The sequence below is a fragment of the Echinops telfairi genome, unplaced genomic scaffold (genome assembly GCF_000313985.2).
Source record: "Echinops telfairi isolate 266 unplaced genomic scaffold, ASM31398v2 ScPeMD7_7400;HRSCAF=8409, whole genome shotgun sequence".
Lineage (NCBI taxonomy): Eukaryota > Metazoa > Chordata > Mammalia > Afrosoricida > Tenrecidae > Echinops > Echinops telfairi.
This window is the reverse complement of record NW_022111300.1, coordinates 8,926,214-8,937,829: the sequence shown is the minus strand read 5'-3', so window position 1 is coordinate 8,937,829 and position 11,616 is coordinate 8,926,214. Positions and strand designations below refer to the sequence as shown.

Below are 11,616 nucleotides of genomic sequence, written 5' to 3'. Positions count from 1 at the left end.
ACCAACCCACAGAGCAACGTGTCAAACCTGAGTCATTCCTATTTAGAGTCAGAGGGAGAGTTGATCATCGTTAATGGCAGCAATCATGGTTCATTTTCTTTTTGTTTTGACTACACAATAACTTAATTGGAAAGTGCGGTAATTAATGCCTGGCTGGTAAAGCCAGGGGCGCTTAACCCAGTGACTCATGAAACACCAGGAAATGTTAGACCTGGAAGGTCCACGCCATTGACATTGGCAGGAAGAAAACTAAAGGGGCTTTTTTTTTTTTAATGTAAAGAAAAGTTCCAAAATGGAGCAGCATGTCGCCATGGACACGGTTTCTGGCTCTGGGTGGCCCTGGGCTGCCCACGCCTGCCCCCAGCAACACAATGACTAGCTGAGGCAGCTGTGCCTCCCAAGTACCTTTAATGAATACATGCCACTCCGGGCACACGAGGAAAGCCTCCAGCCTCCAGCTGTCACCGTCATTTCCTTGAGAAGTGTTTCTAATTACAGTCTTGCTGCTACTGCTCCAGGTCAAGTCCTTGTATGTACATGTACAATGGATGGATTGCATAAAACCACAGAGCAGTGAGGGAACTCTGGAGTGGTCCAAATTGCTATTGAGTTGTTTTTAACTGAGGAGTTAAGCATTGCAGAATGTACCACGTGTGCGCAGCAGCAGGGGAGGGGTGGGGGGTGGGGTGGGGTGGGAGCATTTGCCTGAGCAAAATCCGCTTGAAAGGAATAGCACGCGCCCTGTCTTTTCCATTCAAACACACAGACCGTGTTAACTCGTACGGCAGGGCCGGGCTTCGTGGAGAGGAACTTATTTTTCATTATCATCATGCTTTTAAGTTTCTGAGGGTTGAAAGTCACATTATCTTTGACTCGAGTTTCAAATGGACTTTTTGAAATCCTTTTTTATTAAGCCTTAAATGGGACAAAAACAAAGACATCCATGTTGGAATGAGGGAAACCGTATGTGCGTATTTCAGAAGCTGATAAATGGAGTCCCCTGATTCACAGCCATGGGGCTAATTGTGGATGATGTAAATTCCAGGGAAATCATCATCAAATCATGACTGGTGGCATGTCACTTCACCACTGTGGCAGACATGACGACAGAATTGGAGCAAGGACCTCACGGGGATATATACAGAGCCATACATTTCAAAAGCTTGTCTGGCTTCAACCCCTGGGCTACATGGTGGTCTAAGTAGGACTTGTGACCATTCAGTTCTGAGTTATAACCCCCAGGACCCTAACTTTTGACTTGATGGGGAAAAAAGTGGCTATTTTTTTATTAAATAAATCATTAAGGATATGACCTGGCACATCTGAAGGTAAATGTCGTCACCTCCCTGGGCTCCCCAACCCAAAAACCCCCCAAAACAACAAAAAACCCCAAACAACTCACTACCATGACAATGGAATTTTACCAGAACAGAAAACCTCATCTTTCTCCCAAGAATTTGAACCACTGACCTTGTGGTCCAGCACATAGCTCTCTACCAGAGCTTCACCGAGGGGGTTGTAATCTACTTTCAAACATACCCATTGAAAGCAAAACGTCCATATTACTAGTGGATGGTTAATGGCAAAGAACTCAAATGGAGACTGAAGTTACATTAAGACTCAAAAATGGGGTTAGGCCCCCACAGCCTTCCACAAGCAAAGCACCTTCGAACCTTTGAACTCTCTTAGTTTAAAAATTTCTCCACGATTTAATCACTTACCAATTAACTATTCATAGAGAAAAGTTAGTCACGTTAACTCTCGATCCAGATGCTACTGAATCAGGAGCAGGGAATGATGTGATGTGGCTTTTCCAGCCAAAGTGTGTAGCTCCCACCAAATGACCTTTCCAAACTTCGTGGATCTGGTACGAAGATGCGGAAAGATACTGATAGGATACGTCTGTGAGTAGCTGTGCACGGGAGTCCCTGAAGGGGCATCCTGCTATGCTTAAAGGGAACCCTCTGAGAAGCAAGAAGAGAGATCCCATTATCAGCAGTAGCCTGGAGTCAAGTGAGTCCCCTGGGCCCCCCTGGATAGACGACAACGATACCATCAGAGGAGCAGCAGTAGAACCAGGAGCCAGAGCACAGATCAGTGATGGTGTTCCCAACCCACGGAGCAAGTTGATGAGTGCTTGTGTGCAGGAGACTGGCTTGCAGAGTGGAGTGCCTCTGGGCACTTAACTGGGGAAGCTGGTCTTGCTGCCACATGGAAGTGGAGCCGAGTGGCTTTGGGCTGAGGCTTACTGGAGTGGGGAACCTGTGGGCACTTACTGACTTCATGGAGCTGACCCACAGAGTTGGCGCTGAAAGCCTTAAGGTCGAGGCTTCTAACAACTGTGGTGTATCCCTTTGGGCATTTATTAGCAGACTGGAAACTTTGTCACCTGTCCTGGGAAACAACTACTCTGAGCATATCTCGCTCACATTAATGTGGTAATTTCTGTAATAAACCCTGTACTCATGAATTTGGTCTGTGAGCTTCATGTAGCCGTTGTAATGAATATTAGAAATTCTCACTGCCGTGGAATTCATGCTGACTCCTAGCAACCCCTGAGGGTTTCTGAGACTGTCACTGTTTACAGGAGCAGAAAGCCCGGTCTTTCTCCTGCGGAGCTGCTGGTGGCTTTGAACTGCGGATCATGTGGACCTCAGACCAACGCGTCACCCCTACACCACCTGGGCTCCTATTTTCGAAACTAGGAAGGTAAGATAGTGGATACCCGGTGAGACTATGCACTGCTTTTGGTCACGTTGCATTCTCTTTAGAGGTGATAGAAAAGGGATACGTATTGATTACCTTTTGAAGAAGAGGCATGTGTGATTTCTAAAAGGCAGAGCTTCAAACCAGTTCTAATTCAGTCCTGGCTGAAGAAATGAAACCAGGATAGGCCAGCTTTTTAAAATATGAGTGACTGGGCTCCTAAACAGAACAGGTTTTGATGGGTGTTAAAGATAATAAGTTGAATATAAGATTTGGAAAAAAAAATCATTATTCTGTACGCATATAGGAAAACCAGCTAGAAAAAAGCAAAAGGCTGAAAAGCTAGCTACGATGCAGTTTCCACAGGGAAAACCAGCACACCCACTGCTGTGGCGTCCATTCCAATCGCCCAGGTGGAGGTGGGCAGCCTGGGAACTCACCGCCTCTGGCCCAGAGGCCCCGGGAGAGAAGAGGAGGGAGAAACACAGGGTATTAAGCACTGGCTAATCTTCATGGGATTGATTGACCCCCACCCTCCCTCTTTTACTGAAATCAACTGATACCATTTCATAAGATCCTCTCTGTCCCTCCACTCAGCCATAGCTTTTAATATTCAAATTAAGCAAGCGAGGATTGGAACCAAAGGACAAGACTTTGAGTTAAAGAAAAGTCACTCCTGAGATCAATCCCGGTCAGGAGGTTTGCTGTATAAGGACATCTCCAAAGCCAACGCCAGCTATTTGCTACCAGTGGATGGGGATCCCCCCCGCCCCCCCCCACGTCCTCGTGGGGGTGCAGCTTGAGCACCAGTGGAGGAGAGGGGACCAAGGCTATCTGAGGGTCCCGGTGCAGTTGTGCCCAGGTGAGCTCTCGGGCGGCACCCTCTGGGCGGGCTTGTTCTGGCTTGATGCCAGACCTAGCTTGACCCCGTGCCTGAAGAACGACAGCAGGAAGTGGCAGTCGCTGCAGGAAGTAGCCTGTGCTCCAGGCTTCCTCCTCCCAATCTCTAAATGTGAGTGCCCAGGACTTACAAAACCAAACCCCAAACTAAACCCACGGCGGTGCGTGGATTCCAACTCGGAGTGACCCTGCAGGACAGAGTAGGACTGCCCTCCCTGCAGGCTCATGAGGATTGGAATCTACTCAGTGGCAGTGCGTTTGCTGTCTAGACTTGCCAAGGTGGTAAATCCTTATGGAAGCAGACTGCCCCATCCGTCTCCAGTGAAACCAGCCTTTTATTGAGCAGAGGAGCCCTTTAACCACTGCGTCACCAGGGCTCCTCCCCCAGTATGTAGCCCAGGACAAGTCTTCCTATCTACTCCTGCCCCCCAGTCTGTCATCCGCTCATAAAGCCCTGCATGCCATTCGGAGCAGGCATCATTCTCCAAACTTGGCCGTGACAGTATTTCCCAGGAGCCTTGGTGGCGCTGCTTAAATGCTGAGCTGCTCTCGGAACAGCTGGTCCCTGAAACCTACCAGCTGCTCCACGGAAGCAACGCGAGGCTGTCTGCTCCCACGAGACTTATAGTCTCGAAAACTTTGGCGCAGTTAGTTCTGTGCTGTTCTATAGGGTCACTGAGCGTCTCACGCAACTCTACAGCATGAGAGAGACCTCGCTCTTTCCATCAAGAGGAGGCGTAAACATCCATCACTCCCTCTCTTCATCTCAAATGTGGGCAGGTTTGTGGCACTCTTATACCCTGTAGAATGTGTTGGGAGTGGTACTGGAACCACATGCCTCGTCTGCACAACCAGAATTGTGTGCAGTCAGAAGTTCTCATCAAGCACAGCGGGGACAACCTATCAGTTCCATGATGTCTGCAGCTCCAACTGCAAGACTTGAAGGCTGGAGTCTGGACTCATCTGAAGGCTTATTCCCTCATGTCTGGGAGCCCAGCCGGGTCTCTGGCCAGACCCTCACACTAGCCTCTCCTTGTGGCCTGGACTTCCTTATAACATACTGGCTGGGTTCTGAGAAGCAGTGTCCCAAAAGAGAGAGAAAAAATACAGCCAGTAGCCATATTGCTTTGCAGGACCTCATTCAAATGCCCTCAGCATCATGTCGGTCACAGCCTATTGGTTGAAGCAGTTACTATGATCCATTCAGCTTCAAGGACTAGGGACCTAGACTCCTTTGCACAATGAAGCCTGTTAGTGTCAGGTCCTAAGGAGAGCATATGAGATCGGCTGGGCTGTGTATTGGTACAGCCATCTTTGAAAAAAATATGACCTGTTTGGGTGCATACACAAATGTGGTTAAGAAAGCTGATGGTGCCCAGCTATGAAAAGATATAGTCTCTGGGGTCTTAAAGCCTTGAAGATAAACAAGCGGCCATCTAGCTCAAAAGCAACAAAGCCCACAAAGGAGAAGGACACCAGCCTGTGTGATCACGAGGTATTGATGGGATCAGGTACAAGGCATCAAAGAACAAAATCGTATCATTGTGTATGAGGGGAAGGGTGGAGTGGGAACCCAAAGCTCATCTGTAGGCAACTGGATATCCCCGTACAGAAGGGTCTCTGGAAGTAGATGAACCAGTCAGGGTGCAGGGTAGCACCAATGAAACATACAACTCTCCTCTAGTTCTTAAATGCCTTCTCCCCTCCCACTATCATGATCCCAATTCTACCTTGCGAATCTGCTAGATTAGAGGATGTACACTGGTACAGATAGGAATTGGAAACACAGGAAATCCAGGGCAGATGATCCCTTCCAGACCAGTGGTGAGAGTGGCGATACTGGGAGGGTGGAGGAAAGGTGGGGTAGAAAGGGGGAACCGATTACAAAGATCTACATATAACCTCCTCTCTGGGAGACAGACAACAGAAAAGTGGGTGGAGGGAGACGTCGGACAGTGTACGACATGACAAAATAATAATAATTTATATATTATCCAGGGAGGGGCGAGCAGGGACATAATGGATAGATGTATGGATTGTGATAAGAGTTGTACAAGCCCCTGATAAAATGATTTAAAAATATATATGACCTGCCATACCATCCAAGGAGAGTTCACGACAGACAGAAAGATGTCTGTATACCAAAAATACCATGAGCAAAATGTAAGTACAAAAGACAGTTGATGCCTCGTAAAGAAATGCTGCCACCCTTTCCTTAGAGGCTCACCAACCCTTCCTCTGGGCCCTGTGGGTTGATGACAAACATATTTTACATATACAGCCTTTCTTATTCCACTACATTGGTTTATTGGTTTAAATCATTTTATTGGGGGCTCATACAACTCTTATCCCAATCCATACATACATTGTGTCAAGCACATTTGTACATTTGTTGCCATCATCATTCTCAAAACATTTGCTTTCTACCTGAGCCCTTGGTATCAGATCCTCATTTTTTCCCATCCCTTCCCCACCCTCCCTCCCTCACAAACCCTTGATAGTTTATAAATTATTATTTTTTTCATGTCTTATATTAGCCGATGTCTCCTTTCACCCACTTTTCTGTTGTCCGTCCCCCAGGGAGGGGGTTTTATGTACATCATTGTGATCGGCTTCCCCTTTCTACCCCCTCTTCCCCTTCCCCTCCTGGTATTGCTACTCTCATTATGGGTCCTGAGGGGTTTATCTGTCCTGGATTCCCTGTGTTTCCAGCTCTTATCTGTACCAGTGTTGTAAGGTAGAATTGGGATCATGATAGTGGGAGTGGGGGGGTGGAGGAAACATTAAAGAACTAGAGGAAGTTGTATGTTTCATCGGTGCACCCTGACTGGCTAGTCTTTTCCCCACGACCCTTCTGTAAGGAGATGTCCAGTTGCCTACAGATGGGCTTTGGGTCTCCACTCCACACTCCCCCTCATTCACAATGATATGACTTTTTGTTCTTTGATGCCTGATATCTGATCCTATTGACACCTCATGACCACATAGGCTGGTGTGCTTCTTCCATGTGGGCTTTGTTGCTTCTCAGCTAGATGGCTGCTTGTTTATCTTCAGGCCTTTAAGACCCCAGATGCTATATCTTTTGATAGCTGGGCACCATCAGCTTTCTTCACCACATTTGCTTATGCACCCATTTGTCTTCAGCAATTGTGCTGGGAAGGTGAGCATCATGGAATGCCAGTTTAATAGAACAAAGTCTTCTTGCATTGAGGGAGTACTTGAGTAGAGGCACAATGTCCATCTGCTACCTTAATACTAAACCTATAAATACATAGATCTATTTCTCTGTCATCATATATAAATATATTTACATATGTACATGCCTGTATTTAGACCTCTGTAAATGTTTTTAGCTGACTGTTGTAGGGTTTCTTTTGGAGTCAGGAAGCTTTCAATGACATAATTGGATTCTGTAAAGTTGCTTCTCAGTGCTATTGAATAGATGCTGACTCATCGCAACCCTGCAGGACAGGATAGAGCTGCCCCTGTGGGCCCCAGACTGTAACGGTTTACACGAGTAGAAAGCCTGTCTTTCTTCCTCAAAAGACACTTCTAGAAGATGCTCAGATCACACTTTTCCATGGAGTGGTCACCACAAGGCCCAGGACCACAGTCCATGAGGAAGCTGTCACAGAAAGCTGTAATTCTTTGTGTTTTTTTAAATTGTTTTATGAGGGGCTCATACAACTCTTATCACAATCCATACACAAATCAATTGTGTAAAGCACATTTGTACATTCATTGCCCTCGTCATTCTCAAAACATTTGATCTCCACCTAAGCCCCTGGCATCAGCTCCTCATTTTTTCCCTTCCCTCCCCAAATCCCCCTCCCTCATAAACCCTTGATAATTTATAAATTATTATTTTGTCATATCTTGCCCTGTCCGACATCTCCCTTCACCCACTTTTCTGTTGTCTGTCCCCCAGGGAGGAGGTCACATGTAGATCCTTGTAATCGGTTCCCCTTTTCCAGCCCACCCTCCCTCTACCCTCCCAGTATCGCCACTCACACCACTGGTCCTGAAGGGTTCATCCGCCCTGGATTCCCCGTGTTTCCAGTTCCTATCTGTACCAGTGTACATCCTCTGGTCTAGCCAGATTTGTAAGGTAGAATTGGGATCATGATAGTGGGGCGGTGGGTGGGGGGGTGGGGGCAGTGAGGAAGCATTTAGGAACTAGAGGAAAGTTGTATGTTTCATCATTGCTACATTGCACCCTGACTGGCTCGTCTCCTCCCCCAGAACCTTCTGTAAGGGGATGTCCAGTGGCCTAGAGATGGGCTTTGGGTCTCCACTCTACACTATCCCCCTCATTCACTATGATATAATTTTTTGTTCTGATGATGCCTGATACCTGATCCCTTCTACACCTCATGATCACACAAGCTGGTGTGCTTCTTCCATGTGGGCTTTGTTGCTTCTGTGGTAGATGGCCACTTGTTTACCTTCAAGCCTTTAAGACCCCAGAGGCTATATCTTTTGATAGCCGGGCACCATCAGCTTTCTTCACCACATTAGCTTATTCACCCGAGAAAACTGTAATTCTGTCTCAACATTTGCCAGGAGTGTCAGAGGCCCCAGAAACCTAGAAACATCACAGAAAACATTACATTGAAAAAAGTTCACGTAATCAATCATCATCATTGTGAACTTGTGGCTTATCATTGTGGCTTGGTCCCAATCACACATCTAGGCCATGACAAAAGCAGATGTTTTTAAAAAAAAAAAAAAACTCCTACAGCCCTGATGACGTAGTGGTTACCTCTTTGGCTCTGATCCAGAAAAAGCAAACGTTTCAGTCCTGTAAAAGGTTCTAGCCTTGGAAACCTGCAGGGACAGCTCTACCATGCCCTATTGGGTGAGCTTGGTTTGGTAAATGCCAGAGTAGCAAAGAAAAATTGGATTTCTATGTAAAGTTGGCTGTTTCACACTGGAATGATTGAATGGTTAGTGTGACCCCAAAATGTTTCCTGGTGGGGTTCAAATACAGTAAAATGTAACATTAAAAGGGCTGACAGGCATACAAGTAATTGAAAAGCAATGTAATACCTTGACTGAAGGATCTCTAAAAATGCTTAGGGAAAATTCCATGCATAATCGTGCAATGCCCCCACTCCCCTCTCTCCAGACTGCTCATGTTACACAGTGCACCCACACACCTCTCTCCTCCTTCCTCCACATTCCCGAAGGCTCCCCGGCCCCGGTGTCCCTTCTTTGTCTCTCCTTTCACTCACATTTTCCCTATGGACTTCCCCCTCTCCCTCTAGTTATAATTCTCTCGTTTGCTCCCGTGCATGTGAACTGGAACCAACTTGGCCTCCTTTTACTTCCCCTTCCAGGGAACATCAATCCCACACAGAAAGGCCCACTCTCTACCCGGAAAGGCGCAAGTCTTCTAATTCGGTGTGATAACTCTTAGTATTAAAACCAGTTAGCTCATTTGGCAAATGAGAGAACAAGACACTTAGAGAGGATAAAGAACGTAGCCAAGGCCACACAACCTGTAAGTAACAAAACCAGTTTTCTGACTTCCTGACGCCAAACCTTGAGCTATTTCCTAAAAGCCAGGGCAGGCCTCGGTGGACAAAAGGCCCCCAAGTCAGTCCTGTTTGCAGACTGCCAGTTCCTCTCGCATTCCTGGCTGATCCGCTCCCAGCCCAGGAAGCGCCCTGTGGAAGCTCCCTGTGGCGTGTCTCTCCGGAGAACCACCAGGCACATTCTGAAGAAAGGCGTTCTTGTTCTCGAAGGCCTGCTGAGGAACACAGGGCTCCTGTCCTGAACAGCCCCAGGGGGCCCTTCCTACTGGCTGCCTATGAACCGGTGCCCCCTGGAGTGGAGGCTCGGCTCCAGCTGCACCGAAAAAACAAACCAAACTCCCTGCCATCGAGCCAATGCTGACTCCTTGCAGCCCCCCCACCCCTCCACCCCATAGGACAGGATAGAACTGTCCCTGTGGGTTTCCGAGACTGTAGCTCTTTCTGGGGACGGAGAGTCCTGACTTTCTCCTGCAGAGCGGCTGGTGGTTTTCAACTGTGGACCTTGCAGTTAACCACTCCCTGCACAACCACAAGGCCACCAAGGTTCCCTCCGGCTGCACAGTTCCTTTAGATCTCCTGATGTTTGGGGGAGGCTTTATGGGACATAACCTAACCGTGGCATCGGTTCTTCACCTGTTCTCCAGCCTGGTAACAGAGTCCTCATTTGTTCTCGGTAGAGCTTCCAACCAGGTTCTTCTCCGTTCAGTCATGACCTGTGACGTGAACTTGAAGCGGACCAGACTTTGTCAAATGTAGGTGAAGCAGAAGGATGATTGGAATGGGAAAAATAATAGGTGAACACTGTGCTAGAAACTTGATCTCCCTCTCAGAAAACAAGGGCAGCATTCATGTTGCATAGCAACCAAGCCTCCTGACTGACAGTGTTGGAAGCATCAGTGCCCTGCTCAAAGTGGCAGCCAACCACAATGCTTTGAATGCAAGTTGGTCTCCACAGTCCTGGCAGTAATCCAGTCTCCTGCATCAGGCTACTGAAAGGGCTCACGGTGCTTCGTTTGAGTCTCCTGTCCCAGGGCTATGACTCATGATGTTTACCATCGTTATTCTACATCTCTTCCAAATTGAAAGAAAAAAAAAAAGCCTGTCTTAATTTTGCTTTCTTGGCCACAACGGAACCAATTTGAACTGATCAAAAGCCTTGATTTCAGGGCTGTTAATGCCCAGTTTTTCTTGCCATCTCTAACTTTCCAGGTGGGGACTAGTCGCCGACACTTAAAACTCAGTCTATGTTATGAACCTATAACTGTCAACTCTCCTGTGGGTGAAAGTACTTCAAAGGCTCTGGGAAAAGGGCGAGGTGAGCCCTGGTGGCGTAGTGGTTAGGCATTGGGTTGCTCGCTGCAAGGTCAGCAGTTTGAAGCCAGCAGCAGCTCTGCAGGAGAAAGAGGGGGCTTTCTGCTCCTGTGAAGACTCACAGCCTCAGAAACCCACAGGGGCGGTTCTACCCAGTGCTGTGAGGGTCTCTGAGTCGGCATTGACTTGATGGCAGGGAGTTTGGGTGGGGTGGTTGGTTGGGACACGAGTGTCCCCAGATGTACAGGTGAACTTGTGATCGTCCTCTTTGGAAGGTGTAATGGCGGTGGTAGTGTCAGGCACCCACCAGCGGCTCCAGGAGAGAAAGATAGGCTGTCTGCCCCTGCGAAGATTCCCAGAGTCGGAAGCCTCATATGTAGGGTCACTATGGGCAAGGATTGACCGGTGGCAGTGGACTTGGTCTTGCGGGTATTGTCTAGCTACACGGTCGGGAAAGGACTAATTTTAGATGAGAATCTTCGACATTTTGGTGGCAGAGTGGGGGAGGGGAAGGGAGAGCCAGAGGGAACGGGCCTCCAAGGTTTCTGCAGAAACAACTATTTTGGTGAGTGAGTTTTCAACCCCTCCCACACCTAGTTCCGGTTCCCCGATTTGCTTGGCCCTGTCATGTCAGAAAGGAGCTTTAACATAGTGTTAAGTGAAAGCACTTGGCTGCTAACCAAAAGGTTGCCAGTTTGAACCCACCAGCGACTCTACAGGGGAAAGGTATGGCCTCCTGTTTCCATACAGACTGCAGCCTTGGGAATCCAGCCCTGCTCTGTAGGCTGCTCCGAGCTGCGGTTGCCTTGAACGCACTAGGTGGTAGCGTCAGAGCACCACTTTCCCTGGATGCCGGTCCACAGCAGTGTCTAGCGGGACCCCCTGGGCACTGGTGGTCCGCTCCAGTGACAAAAGCAGTCTTGATCTGTTGACAAAAGGAAGAGGGAAATGAATGAAACCCCATGATCTTCAGGCGTGAGCCTCTGAACTCATTTTCACTCATTTTTCATTCTCATCTTTGACTTGCTTTTAGGGTAATGGTCCATCAACAGGCAGCTAACTGACAAGAACCAAATGGAAAGTAAGGTCGAGATTTCGTAACAGCTACCTGAATCGCAGCAATTTCTGGAAGCTGCAAAGGTATCACCTGCCTGCGGGGGGT

The 11,616-nt window shown here is 47.9% G+C and overlaps 1 long non-coding RNA gene across 3 annotated transcripts in view; it reads left to right on the top strand.

The window, feature by feature from the left end:
* Positions 1 to 1,798: 1,798 nt before the first annotated feature.
* The window catches only part of LOC123522382, a 21,190-nt gene continuing 11,372 nt past the window's right edge, over positions 1,799 to 11,616 (top strand). For all 3 annotated transcript variants that reach the window (XR_006680641.1, XR_006680640.1, XR_006680639.1), the window contains exons 1-3: positions 1,799 to 2,013; positions 2,588 to 2,709; positions 11,488 to 11,594. This is a non-coding gene — a long non-coding RNA (uncharacterized LOC123522382). The remainder of the gene's footprint in view (positions 2,014 to 2,587; positions 2,710 to 11,487; positions 11,595 to 11,616) is intronic.